This window comes from Lasioglossum baleicum, chromosome 6 (assembly GCF_051020765.1).
Source record: "Lasioglossum baleicum chromosome 6, iyLasBale1, whole genome shotgun sequence".
Classification (NCBI taxonomy): Eukaryota; Metazoa; Arthropoda; class Insecta; order Hymenoptera; family Halictidae; genus Lasioglossum; species Lasioglossum baleicum.
In genome coordinates, this window is record NC_134934.1 from 1,146,202 (window position 1) to 1,159,557 (window position 13,356).

A 13,356-nucleotide genomic window follows, 5' to 3' on the forward strand; every position below is an offset into this window, starting at 1 on the left:
TCCACCGGCTTTTCGCCATTCTCTATACTGTCTGTTATCGTCAAGCCGGTCTTCTCTTCAGGGCGCTGTGTTTAATTCTTTGCAACGTCGGCAAACAATCCACCGTCGTCACGGATTTTTTCGCTGCGAATTACCAAGAGCTCGCGTTCTGTGCGATTTTTCAACGCTCCGAGCTTGTTACCCCGGCGAACCGGTCCTCTGAACAGACTCGAGTGTACCTTTCAGCCTGCTGACTCTCTGTAACGGTTCTGCACACCTTCGGGCCACGATGCTCCACGGTCTCGTGCTAATCGCTTACCTGTGTTAGCGTTCTCGCAGCTGGCAACGCAATTATTGCGCGACTTAGCAGTACTCCGAACGGTCCGCTATTAATTATAGGATAATTTTATTTACACGCTTGCGGAAAATTAACCTGCCCGCAGACTCGCATCAACGATGTAGAAATTGGACCTTCTACTTTGAACTGTATCAAGTGGTACCATATTGTTAGGACATGCTATACATATCAATAAGCTTCTTCAACATCCTTAATAGCTGAAGGAGCATACTTTATGCATCTAAATGGCAAAGATATCTGCAAAGATCGTCTCCGAATCAAATGAAATGTTTTTAAAGGAGCAGCAAGACTCACGAGCATTTATCCGAGCGCTCGCAGAATGAATTGTTTTCGGTCCAATTTGACGAACTAACGCAATCGTCGGAACGAACAAGGAATTCCTCCAGAGAGGACTAGTCGCAACGAGTGTCCTCTAAAATTCGCCGGAGAAAAGAAAACGGAAGGAATAACGCGAACTCATCTCATCGTTGGCATTCCACCCAGCGGGAACTTCTAGCGAAATTGAATCGCATAATGAAGACGAACAGACATCCTAGACAACGTGAACTGGGAACGAAGGGAATACTTGTTCCCCGGACGATTCAATTTCCAAGTTCTCTACGCATGGCGAGCTCCTCGGCGTGCTCCAAAAGCGACAACTTTCTCCGATCATAAGCCGTGAAAGTCTAAACTCGCTGGCAACATTTATGCCGGGTCTGACGGATCAAGGGGTTAAGACGCTTGGAAAAAAGAAATTATGATTTTCGACGTGAGCATGCACGGAGATCGTAGAAAGTTCGGTTGCGAGAGAAACGGGGACGACGCGTTGACGAACGGTCTCTCAATTTTCTATGAGGTTGAAAAATTTTTCGAGTTGGCCGAACTATTCACTTTCAGTTTAAAAATGGATAAAGAAATATATCGAATCAATTTCCATGTAAGCACCTTCATAATTTCAATAATTGTAAGATGAAAAATATAAAACCGGTCATTTCACCGGTAGTGGTAGGTTTAGTGTTAAGGTCGTTGCACATGAAGATCAACTTTGCTTTCTAAAATAAAATTATGAACGTTTTCATTATACTGGTCGATGCAGTTTACAACTTTCTGCAAAAAGGTACTAAATGCTCGAAATGCATCATCCTGTTTCGTGATCTCTAGCGATGTTCATTGCTGAAAAAGCCCGCGGCTAAATTGCCGCTCGCGATATTCGTCGTTGGCAGAGTTTCCTCACTCGAGATAAGATCCCTTCTTCTGCTTATCGATTTTCTATTAGCCGATATTATCGCTGGTTATTAGACGTTGTCGGATCGTTGCTCGGGCAATATGCGATACCGTCGCGAGAAGAAAACTGGAGTAACAGCTTTCTTGCAGATAAGATCTGACAGACCTGGCCGCGATCTCCGAGAATCCCTCAAACTTCGTCGCGAGGTCGCCCAGCAAAATACCGAACGCTGTTACACACGACTATAGTGAAATCTTTGCGTAATGGATTCGTGGGAAGTTTTTCCCGTTGCTGCGCCGCGCCGCCCGGGAAAACTTTTACTTGGCCTGGCCGCTTTCGATGTATCGCATGTATCCCACTGCGATATTTACAACGTCCTCGATCCTCGGAAAGTCAACGAATAAACGTGATTGAAATCCTGCTATATTTAAATCCTTTCGAATAAACAAACTTTTACTTCGCAACAGAAAAATGTAGAGAAGTTGAATGTTTTTTTAATACACTGTATTAAACTCTTTTTTCTATAAACACGCGCCGGGAGATACAGTATGTCATGAGCGGGCAATACGTATTCCGTAAAGCTTTGATCTAAGAAAATTGCCTATTCCCTCCATTGCGGGGCATGCCCCCTTAAACTTAAGGTGTTGACGCTGATCAGTAGACTGCGGATTTCATGCATTCATGATAAACTGTGAAGAAAATTGAATTATATTGTTTTCGATGCATTCTCAGATGATTCGAAGAGGAGGCGCATTTTCATTTCGCTTCTGTTTCTTACGATTGATCCAGACAATATTTATTTTGCACGAAGATCTACAGTCCACTGATAACCTATCACAGCAGATAAATCTCGAAAAGTAAATTGTACAGTCGACAAATGAGTCCAGTATATTTTCTGCGGAGACAATCCTTTCGCTATCGAAGACAATTTCCTCGGGGACGCCGGTTTTCTGAAAAAGCGTTAATAAGTATCCGCCATTGCCAGGAGGACTGTAAACCGACTCGCCGTGCAATATCCGTCGGCGGTTAGGTACACGAGAGAGGGAAACGTCAACCGGAGTCTCTATTTGCGCTGCCGACTCGGAGCAAACGTCACCTCCAGCTCGCGGAATCTAATAACGCGGTTAGAGTTGAATTACTTTTCTTATAGAATCTCGTAGATTAACCCTTCACTAACAACTGTGTGAACGCTTGAATTATCATTCACTATATTCTCGAAATTATTAACTAAGCGTACGTGGCTCGGAAGAGCGTCTTCGCATCCAATTCGCATCCAATTCGCATGATCGAGAAAAAAATACTGGACCGATCGACTTGACATTTTAACTGTACCTTCAGGAAGAGTCCTATTATCATTTGACCCAAGATCAAAATGATTGACAAGACAAGTCTAATTCTGCTCAGTGAAGTTTAGGGATCTTCGATTAAGTCAGACGTTTTCGAGCAGGACCCGAATAAACGTCGACAGAACTCCGGTGTTCCTTCTACGAATATTTGGCAGCGACAGCGTTCATTGCGATCAACTTTTCGCCGTAAAAGACACAGACCTAGACAGTTTATGGTCGCGAGGAACGATTTACTGACACCGGCGAGTGCTGAGTTGAGGTTCGCAATAAAAGCCCGGCGTTATTGGCGCGGCTGTACTGTTAGTATGCACACGCTTGCCATTTTCAGCCCATGCTCGGTTGTTTCTCAGATCGATGGAAAGAAATTATCCGAAGTAATAACTGCGTTTCGAGTCCCGGAGTGGCCGCAATCTCGACCAATAAAATTTCTTAATGATATTCCATTCCGGGCTGGACCCTGAATCCTGTTCCCCGTTGTAATGGCACTCCGAATGCTATCGGAGACATGATCAGTGTGTTGTTCGGAAACAATTCCCGTTCGTGTTTCGTTAAGAAATAGTCCACATTAATGTCCCGTTAAGAAACAGAAATTAAAACACTTAAAATGTTTGATCTCTTCCTCTCGAACGTTTAAAATTGAACAGGCTACACACACTTTTCTATGACGTGTAAAAATGTATCTAGCGTCGATCGTTTAGACCATGGGTCGGCAAACTACGGTCACTTCCTAATAAAAAAAATGTTGAACCTGTTTTTTTTTTGCTCTTTGAGTAAAATTACCCATGGAAATATCTTCGTGTTTGCTACCCGGCCCGCCGAACCTAAAAATGTTGCGGTTTAGACCTTTGTTCCCCTTTGTTTAATGACTCAGTATTTACGTGTGTCAGTAGCGTTCGATACAGATCGTTTCACCACAATGGTTCTTTGTAAACCTGCACCATTTTCGCTCGAAACGCCTAAAACGTTTGTTATTCGATTTAAATAGTGCTCGAGATCGTTTGTTGTGAACGATCGGGAATTGGCATCGTTTTATCGAAACTCTGTCGAAACCAAGGGATTCGTTAAACAAGGTATCAATACAGTTTAATTTCAGAGTACTTTCGATTTAATTTAATTCGTTGTTATGATAACGTTGATGTAGTGCGAGCTTTGTGCATTCCTATCGTGCAGAAACTTCCACAATTGAAATTGCAATCCTTTGGCTGCCAATCCAGCAGCCACTCAATTAAATAAAAACTGAAAAGGTAACATATGCATATGTTACCGAGTACACTTCAATGCTCTTGCATTTTGCAGATCTCAAAATGTGATGCACCGAATACAGGGTGAGTCACCTAACGTTCCCACCTCAAATATCTTTGTTGTTTTTAAAGATACGTCAAATGTCTGAAGGACAAAGTTGAGTGGTAAAATGGGGCTCATATACATATGTATATGACAACAAAAAAATTTTTGTTTTTATGTAATTTTTTTAGAGATATGAAGGTCACCTTCATTTTTTTTAAATGGAATGAGTTATTTTTTAATACATCAATCGATGAAGCTGGATATTCGTTATAAAAAGGTACTAACCTATATATGTATGTCAAAAAGTTAGTAGTTCAGGAGATATTTCAATTTAAATAATTCTAAAACAGCATTACTGTCGTACTAACAATCAGACGTTACACTAGTAAATAAACGCTAATGTCTTAGTATGACAGTAATCGTACACTCTGTATATTAGCGTAAAAATTCATTTTTAAATCCGAACAAATAATTCCACTGCCCATATACGAGCAACACGTCAGTGAACGTGTTAAAAATGAAAGATGCACTCGAATATCCACTCTGAAATGGGACACACTAGATAATAAATACTTTTCCGCCTAAAAGAACATTGTCGCTCATCAAGAACCTGGAAGAATCAACGAGCACTCACTTCGGAGAGAAACAAATTGACTCCCAGCGGAAGCGGATTCGAAGTAAAAATTCGCGAACTCACGGCAACGTGTTAACGGCCTCTGAAGAGTGATCCGCGCGCGGTATTGTTCGGCATAGAAAGCTCGTACGTGTATAGTATCGTCGTCGAAGCGGGAGAGGGATGGCTCTCGAAAGTTCGCGCAAAAAACTCACGTATTCAAGTATTTCGTGAGAGGGTGCGCAATTCCAGTCGTACACGCTCCCCGGAACGATGTTTCCGCGTGTTGGTTGGCAACACTCTTTGTCGAGCCCGTGCGACCGTAAGGAGCCACCGTGGTGCAACGAAAAAAGAGAGAGAGAGAAGAGGAAAGAAAGAAAAAGGAGACACACGTTTGTATCGAGGCCTCGGAAGTGAATGAGTCACAATGAGCCCATACATCGAACGAGATACTATCCGGAAAGGGGCTTTTGTGCGCGGGACGCTGTGCCATCGAGCAGTAAAAATGAGAACGAGACGACGCGACGCGACAAAGAACGATTATTTATCGCCGCGACTCCGACGAGCTTTTCAATGCCGGTTAGTCACCGTATGTTTAACGCTGGAACCGGTGACGATTAACCGACACACGTTCCCCTATCGCCTGGAAATTGTGGAAATGCTAACGCTGCAAGATCCTCAATGACCACCGTATCAACACGCCGCTCAAAATCTCTCTCGACCTTTTGATGCGCGAGGGATGCATCTCTTTTAACCCTCGTCTACCTTTAGTCCCCCGTTTCTACGGCTTAAGCTGGCCCTTGATGTCGAATTCGCAGGATGGTGGAAAATCACAGTGATGGAAACGCAACTAATTAACTTTATGAATTCTGTAAAATGGAATGAGGCGTCTCTCGTGTAGAATTGACACAATTTCTTCAAACTATATTATAAATCCTGGGATCATAAGTGATACACAATTTGTTACTTTAAAGGAGTTTTTGGTGGAATTTTATCCTAGGATCTTTTGTACAACTACTTCCAAGGAGCATATAGAGGTTTAAAGGTTAGCTCAATAGATTTTCTGACGCCCGTTTCTCTCCCGTACGTGCAAGGGTTGGATAACAACCCCAAAAGAAATTATTGCCTCACTTTACTGGAAATGACTTCTTAGGTCGGAAAAATTCATAGGGTTCGCAGTACAAGCATGAAACTTGCATTAACCGGATTAGGTACTGCAAGTTCAATCTACATTTGTCTGAAGAAAGAAAGAAAAATATTTGTTATTGACTCTAAGTAGAAATGTTTAATTTGAGGTGGATAAAAGTTTTACCGTTTCTCTCATTGTTATGTACCGTGTGCACAAGTTATATCACTTTCTAACGCGTTTTCGCCGCGAGGCGTAAAGAAAAAAGTTGCAGGAACGCATTTGATGTAACGTATTGTAAGAGCATAGTTGTATACGTCGCTCGCGTTCAACTTTCACAAAGAACAACCGAAGGTAGCTCGCGGTAGTTCAGCGCGGAAAAATATCGCAGGAGTTGGCTAACCTTGAGCGAGACCATAAATTCCGGAAATACCTTGAAGACAATATTTAATCCTTCCACGAGTTACCAAGATCTTCCATAACTTATCACTGTTATCACACGATACATATAATTTCTTTCGCGGTTCCACCTTTTTCTATGGCGAGTACATAATTCATCTCTCCGGTTTCCTGTGTCTACATACTTCTGAGAAACGGTCAAACACGCAAATCTTAATAAATAACCTAAAATCTGCAACTCCTACTTTACGTCTCGTGCACTTATGAGAAAAATTAGTGAAAAGAAATTTGGAACAGTCGAAAGTTTATAAGCATTAGCTTCTTGAAATTATTTAAAAATGGAGATTTTTATTTTGGACTCTCGTGTCTTGCAATTTTTACAGGCAGTAATCAATAAAATCATTTCTTACAAACAAATGAACAGATAGAAGACACTTGACAGTCTCCCAGATCTTGTACAAGTCCTATGTGCCTAAATCAAACCGATTTCTTCTGCGCTCCGAAAAACACAAGGTTCACCCAAACGAACGTCTCCGTTTGTTTTCACCCGGTTCGCAAGCGTTTCGTAACAACTCTGATTGCAATCATAGACTCGCGTGTTCCAATAGTATTCCATGACTAATCTAATGACTAATGGTAGAATCGTCTACAGAATTTTCTTGTTGGATTACTCTGTGGTCACACCTGGAATTCGTTTTGATAAAATATTGTTCGAAAATGATGCGTGTTATACAACACCTGGCGCGTTTAATGTTCCCCGGCCACGATAAATATCAGCATACGTGACTACCATAAAGCCGACCATTCTGAGTCATTCCCGTGCATAAATTACCTTTTTCGAAATATTACCAAACGTTCTTACGCAACAATGCTTGAATCGTGCGCGCTGCAATCGCGGTAATGGTGTCTTCTTTTATCACTTACTAATGAGAATCTCCATTAGTTGGTAATCAAGCTCTTACTTTACATTATAGCTTAGATAATTGTATAATAGTATTAACAATTCGATATTCAGTAGCGTTCACTTTTCGACAATCAAGATGACAAACCATCGCTCCATGCAACGTGTGATCAGCAACGTTCTCGATTTTCTACGTCAGACATGTCCAACTCGCGGCCCGCGAGCCTACTTTGGACCGTTCTCCCACTTCTTGATTCCGCTGTGGTGGGAGGTTACGTTCCCCCATCATTGCGTGGCATTTTAAGTAGTGGAGAAAACGACGCAGAGGTTGGACAGAACTACTCTACGTTGTGCCAATACTAGTTTGATCACAAGATTTTCATTTTCCTTATATCGTTTTTACCTTAACACTAAAACTACCGAGCGCTGAAAGCGATTAAAATGTTTCATTTGATAAAAATGACAAGGCTCTGTTTATTTAGATTTTGTGCAATTTTTATTTGAAATACGTGCTTGGATAAATAAATTTGTCGAATCAATTTCCATGTGAGCACCGTCATCATTTCAATAATTACAAAATTGAAAATCTGAGACCGGTTATTTTACCGGCAGTGGTAGGTTTAGTGTTAATGAAGTATCTATTGCAAAACAATCCAGGTTATATCATGTACTACATATACTACTTTTTTTAACTTGCACTCTTAGAACAAACCTAACAATCCGTGTATCAATATTTGATAACAAGTTTTAATGACATAAATCTTGAATGTTGTGAAAACAGCACATGTATTTCAATGAAGTGGACAGAAATCGAACCTAGCAACAATGTGCCACGTAATGCCGCACTCCCACGAAAAACGAAACTACCGAACGCGACGATACTTTGATCGACCGGTGAGAGCGATAAGCACCTAATAAACGAGGAAATTGGTTAGTCAAGCTAGAAGCACGGATCGCCACATTTATTACGATCTCGGGGCGTCGCGAGTATTCTCGAAAATATTTACCCGGTCGGTACGTGCCGTGTACTGTGTGCGTTTCGATAAATTATGGAACGTTTGACCTATCCGCGTCGACGATTCGAATCTGGCACGCGTCGCGGATAATCGAGCGGGGAATAAAATTTCCTCTGAAGTGGGTCAGCGCGCTGAAGCTTTTGCGAGGTGTGCTTTCCAGAGAGGCCCGATTCCCCTTTTTCCAGTTCTCCAGCTCTGGAAATGTGAGCGTGGGCTGCGAGCTGGACGCGGAACCGACATCTTCAATGGCGGAATAATTTAAGGGGTCTTCTGGGCTAGAACAAATTTTTCTTCGGCATTTTCTGGAAACACGCATCCGAAGGATTTGTTCAGATACGTGGGAATAACAAGGTTGTGGATATTTGAAGAACGCTTTAATACACTGAACACGCACTTAATGAATAGAGTGCCTACGCATGACGGGAAATAAAATTAATGTGAAATGTCATGGTGGAAAATTCAAAAGAACCAAGTTTGGCGTCTCTGAGACGGCATTTCAAGGCAAGGAGTAGAAGGTGTCATAAAAATCGATTTTCTCACCCCGCCGAAGGAGAATCTGCACTATGCTAGATTTCTCTGAAATATTGTCCACAATTCGACGAATCTGCCGGAAGCTGAAATTTGAACGCGAACGCGTTGTTAGAGATATTAGGTCAAAATGGGCCAGGAACTTCAAGGGTGGCCCGTTTTCATAATAAGCTGGCTGCGAACACGTCGAGGAAGCATCCCGTGCTTCGGCGTGGCGCCCAGGGCCTTTAAAAATGAGAGACATCGACGATCCGACGAGTTTCCGGCGCGTCTGCTCCCTTCGTTTTACGACAACGAAAACAACGGGATCGTCCGTGACACAGATGGATTCATGAAAGCTGGGCGAAACGGGTTTAGGGGACTAATCGATGGCACACGGAGTAAGAGCAAGAAACGACGAGGAGCAGTCGAAGTAGGAGAAGGCGCGAGAGAGAGACAGAGAAGGGAACATTTCAATCTGCAGGTTCGCAGCAATCCGTTCGATCGTTAACAAAACAGTAAATTGCATCCTAACAGGCAGGAAACTCGCGTTCCCGATACCTGACCCAATTCCGGCGCGCACCATGAACGGACAATAAACTCCATTCGCTGCACCAATATTTGAATCCGTCGTCTCCCTTTGAAATGATCTGTCTCCCCTCCGGGTGGTTGGCAAATATTTGGCGAAATTTTCGCTGGCCGGCGACAACTCGCGTCGACAACATCATCAAAATCGTCTGGTCGGACTTGAAAGAGACGTCGCCGCTCGTTAACACTTCACGGACCGGAGAGTTCGGGCCGAGAGAGAAAACTGCCATCTTACAATTAGGCTAAACTAGAGGCCAATTTAGACTTTTCGTTTTGGATGTACGTTACACCGAATCTAATATTAATAAGGATTGTTTGGTTGCTTGACAATCAAGTTTTCACCCTATACTACAATCCAGTTAATGGCAGGATTAATAGTTTAGCATTATTTTTATGACGATCAGTTTTAAGTAATTCCATAGCGTCGGTCACCGATGACACTCGCGACGTTCAACGTGTTAACTAAGGACTAACGGGCTGGGAAAATTGTTGGACAAGTGGAGGAAGCTTGTTCGTTGCTCGTTTGTAGCCATTACTACTGATCGTCAGCTACTATTCGCGATGGCAAGGTCTCGGCTGTAACGAGCCATCGCACGCGCGTACTTAATAATCGCGAGCTGTTTTTCTAGCCGGCTGTTTATCATATCTGAAGTCACGAACAGAATGCGGGCTTACATATAGTACATGCGGCCCTCCTCCGGCCGTGTCTCTTGCACTTGTTGGCTGGTAATTAGCACGTGGGATACTTAAGCGTGAGTAATCGGCCAGCCACAGGGAAACAGTTTCCGGAAAGCTCGGCCATTCGTTACAGCTACGGAAAACTCGCGCGATTATACTGATTTCAGGATACGTCGACCCGATAACTATACTAACAACTTCGAGTGTTTAACGGAATTAGACCCGGAAATTATAGCAGTATGATCCCCTAACTGATTCTTATCGCGTAGGAGTTTCGCTGGATTTCAGTATGGAGCGTTTTGATTTTCTTTGCAATTCTTCAAATCGACGTAGTGTGGTAATACGTTCTGTTAACCAGCTGTAATCTTCAACAACATGAATTTTTATAAACGTGTGCGTTCCAGTTAACAATTCCCAAGGAATTGAAAGTTCGCTGAAAAGCGCACTGAACGAATTAGATGATTTTTTCGTAGATAAAGTTAAGTCCGTGTTATTCAGACTGCAGCCATGCTCACAGACGTAACCGATGCTTATTATACTTCGCGGCACGCGCAAAGAATCGTTGTCTGATCAAGATGATCACCATGGTGCACAAGTGATTCATTTTAATCGAGCCCCGTTCTGAAGACCGCACCGGATTCAGACCATGAAAGATTAATGATGCTTCCCGGCAAAACGTTAACACGAAAACGTTAACACTAATGTATGCCAGGCTGGCAACCTGTCCAGGACTTTCTATCTCTCCTGGCTGCTGTAAGATTCATGTGTCCGGCGTCGACTTCGGTTGCGAAGAACACCAAGAGCCAGCGAATTGGGACAAAAACCGGGGCAGCCTGTTAAGTTTCGCAAAAGTTTAAGCAGATAGGGAAGTTCGGCGAGGTAGCGAGGCGTCCGAAGGATCACGTGCCGAGAAATAACGACGAGAGGCGACCTGCTTTGTGTATCTTGCTCGGCTCGGCGCCGTTTTGCTTCGGGCCAACGATACAGCGCAGCCAGCAAACTCACCTGGACCATAAATAGCAGGTACTGTTGCCAGTCTGCGCACCAATAATCCTCAGTCAACTGGTTACTCGTAAAAGAAGCTACGACACACCGCTGGCAAATTGTCTTGCTGATGCTATCTTACCACTTTTTATCACTATACATGCATAGAATCCACAAAAAGTTCATTTTCTGTTGGGATTCGGACCTATAATGTCTTTAACATCTCAAACTTGCTTACAGCTGATCAACTGGGATTTCTAAAAGAGAGAAACTTCCAATTTCAAAGTTTGCTTCTCACAGCACTGGCAAATTGCCTTATTGGTGCCATCTCAGCACTTTCTGATGACTATAGGATCTGCAGAAGTTCCTTTTCTGTTAGAAACCCCACAGCCATACCCATACCATTCTTAACATCTTCAACCTTCTTATGACTGCTCAACTGATTTTCCAAAAGAGACTTGGAATTTCAAAGTTCGCTTCTCGCACCACTGATTTGAATTGTCTTTCTACCTGCATCATGGCAATTTTATTTCGCACAAAGGTCCTAAATTTACATAGAAATGAACGTCAGGCAATCAAGAAACGTGTAGTTCGTCGACAGGATATGATTGCAACGGTGCAATCTATTAAGACAGGTTCTAGGTACAAAAAGGCTCTTTCGTAGAACGACTTAGAGATGAAAAATGTAGATTGCGAACAGCATTGTCTCAACGATATTCCCGATATAACCTGATCAGAGGCAATCATCGTCCGATGACTGTCGAACCGACAGCGATCCGATTCGATTGTCATTCGATGGCGAGCCGACTCGCTGAATAATTCGAGCGTCGGCCGCACTGCAACCCGCATGAATAGTATCCCCGAGAATCATTCAATTATGCAATAACCAAGTTCGACGGGCGCGAGACAAAACGTTTCGCCTCTGAAACACCGTTCCCGTGTCGTCTCCGGGGAGCTAGAGGCAACGTTACGACGTCCTCCCGATGAGTGTATCGATCTTCGACGTCAGCCTGTGACGCGGGGGATGCTGCTGCACTTGAGCTGTTTCACCCCCCGAGCCTTGCGCTCTTTCAAAACTTCCTCATGAACATACACACACGCGCGCGCCCGCACCTTCTCCCGCGAAAATTCTCGACGAGCCTCCATTATTCGGCCCACAAAGCCTGCGGAAAGAAGGATCGTGGAACTTATTTGAAAAATATTATTTAGCGGATCAAAGCGACTCCAGCCTTCAAGACCTACACGCTACCTGTCATGGAAATCGAGCAACACTGATAGTCGGACTGAGGATTTTCTGTATTTATAATAAAAAAAAATATATAAAAAGAACTTTTTATAAACCACGCTTATATTAAAATGCACTAAGGAGGAGAAAATAATTTCTTTCCTTGTTCTCCATAAAATACCGAATCCAGTTAAATGATTGATAATATTTTTCCCCAAAATTTTAAGCAATTAGTTCAAAATTTCTTTTGCTATAAAATTAGTGTCGGAATAGATAGAAAAATTTAATATTTTATGATTACATGATTATATATAGAAAGAAATAATAATTTCTGCAGCAGCAGCGTTGCAATTACACTCGCGTTTCGTGTAAACCCTGCGAGAGGATACAAAGCGCCCTTCTTCCAGCTGGTTAGGAACAATTCAGTATGGCAGCATCGAGGAGAAGAGAGTATCGGCGATGTTTCGCAAATTTTCCGCCGCGTTCCATGGACGCCTCGAACACCAACGTAATCGTTATCAACCGTCGCGATAAGACCGTGCGTTTTAATTATCTAACGTACGAGGAGCCGACAGCTCGCTGTCCACGTCAACACGTAAATTCCCGCTGTAAATTAATATTTACAATGTGCCGCGAGTTTCAGCCTTGAACTTGCGCGTGTCAATCTGTTAGAATTAACTTCGGCAGCCTTGATTGTCTATTAGTTGTCTACCGAACTCGGGAAACATAACTTTCCGCGAATTTGCTAAACAAAATTGTTGTTCGTTTAATAAACGTGGCTAATGGAAAGATAAAGAGTGAATCGAAATTTATTTTTCATAACTGAGAATAGCGGTCTAACGTTTTGTTCGCTAAGCTCGGAAGTACGATATTAGAATTTTATGATTCGGTGCATATAACAAAGTGCATCGCTAAATTGGCGGCGCACTCAGGGAGTGGGCGAGCCGACGTGGAAAAATGAAATTACAGCTGATGATAGATAGTAATTTACTTCTTGACAAATCGAGACGTTTAAAAGTAATTAGTGACCAGAATCGCTCTTAATCAAAATGATTAAAAACTACTCCTCGGCAGTTTGCAATTCTATAAAATGATTACGGTCTACCATTATTTTCGAGATAATTTGGACTGCTTCGAGATATTAC

The 13,356-nt window shown here is 42.7% G+C and overlaps 1 protein-coding gene across 10 annotated transcripts in view; it reads right to left on the bottom strand.

Moving 5' to 3' along the window:
- LOC143209844 (kinesin-like protein KIF13A) overlaps positions 1-13,356 on the bottom strand; it is a 124,321-nt gene that overhangs the window by 94,075 nt on the left and 16,890 nt on the right. The window lies entirely within an intron of this gene.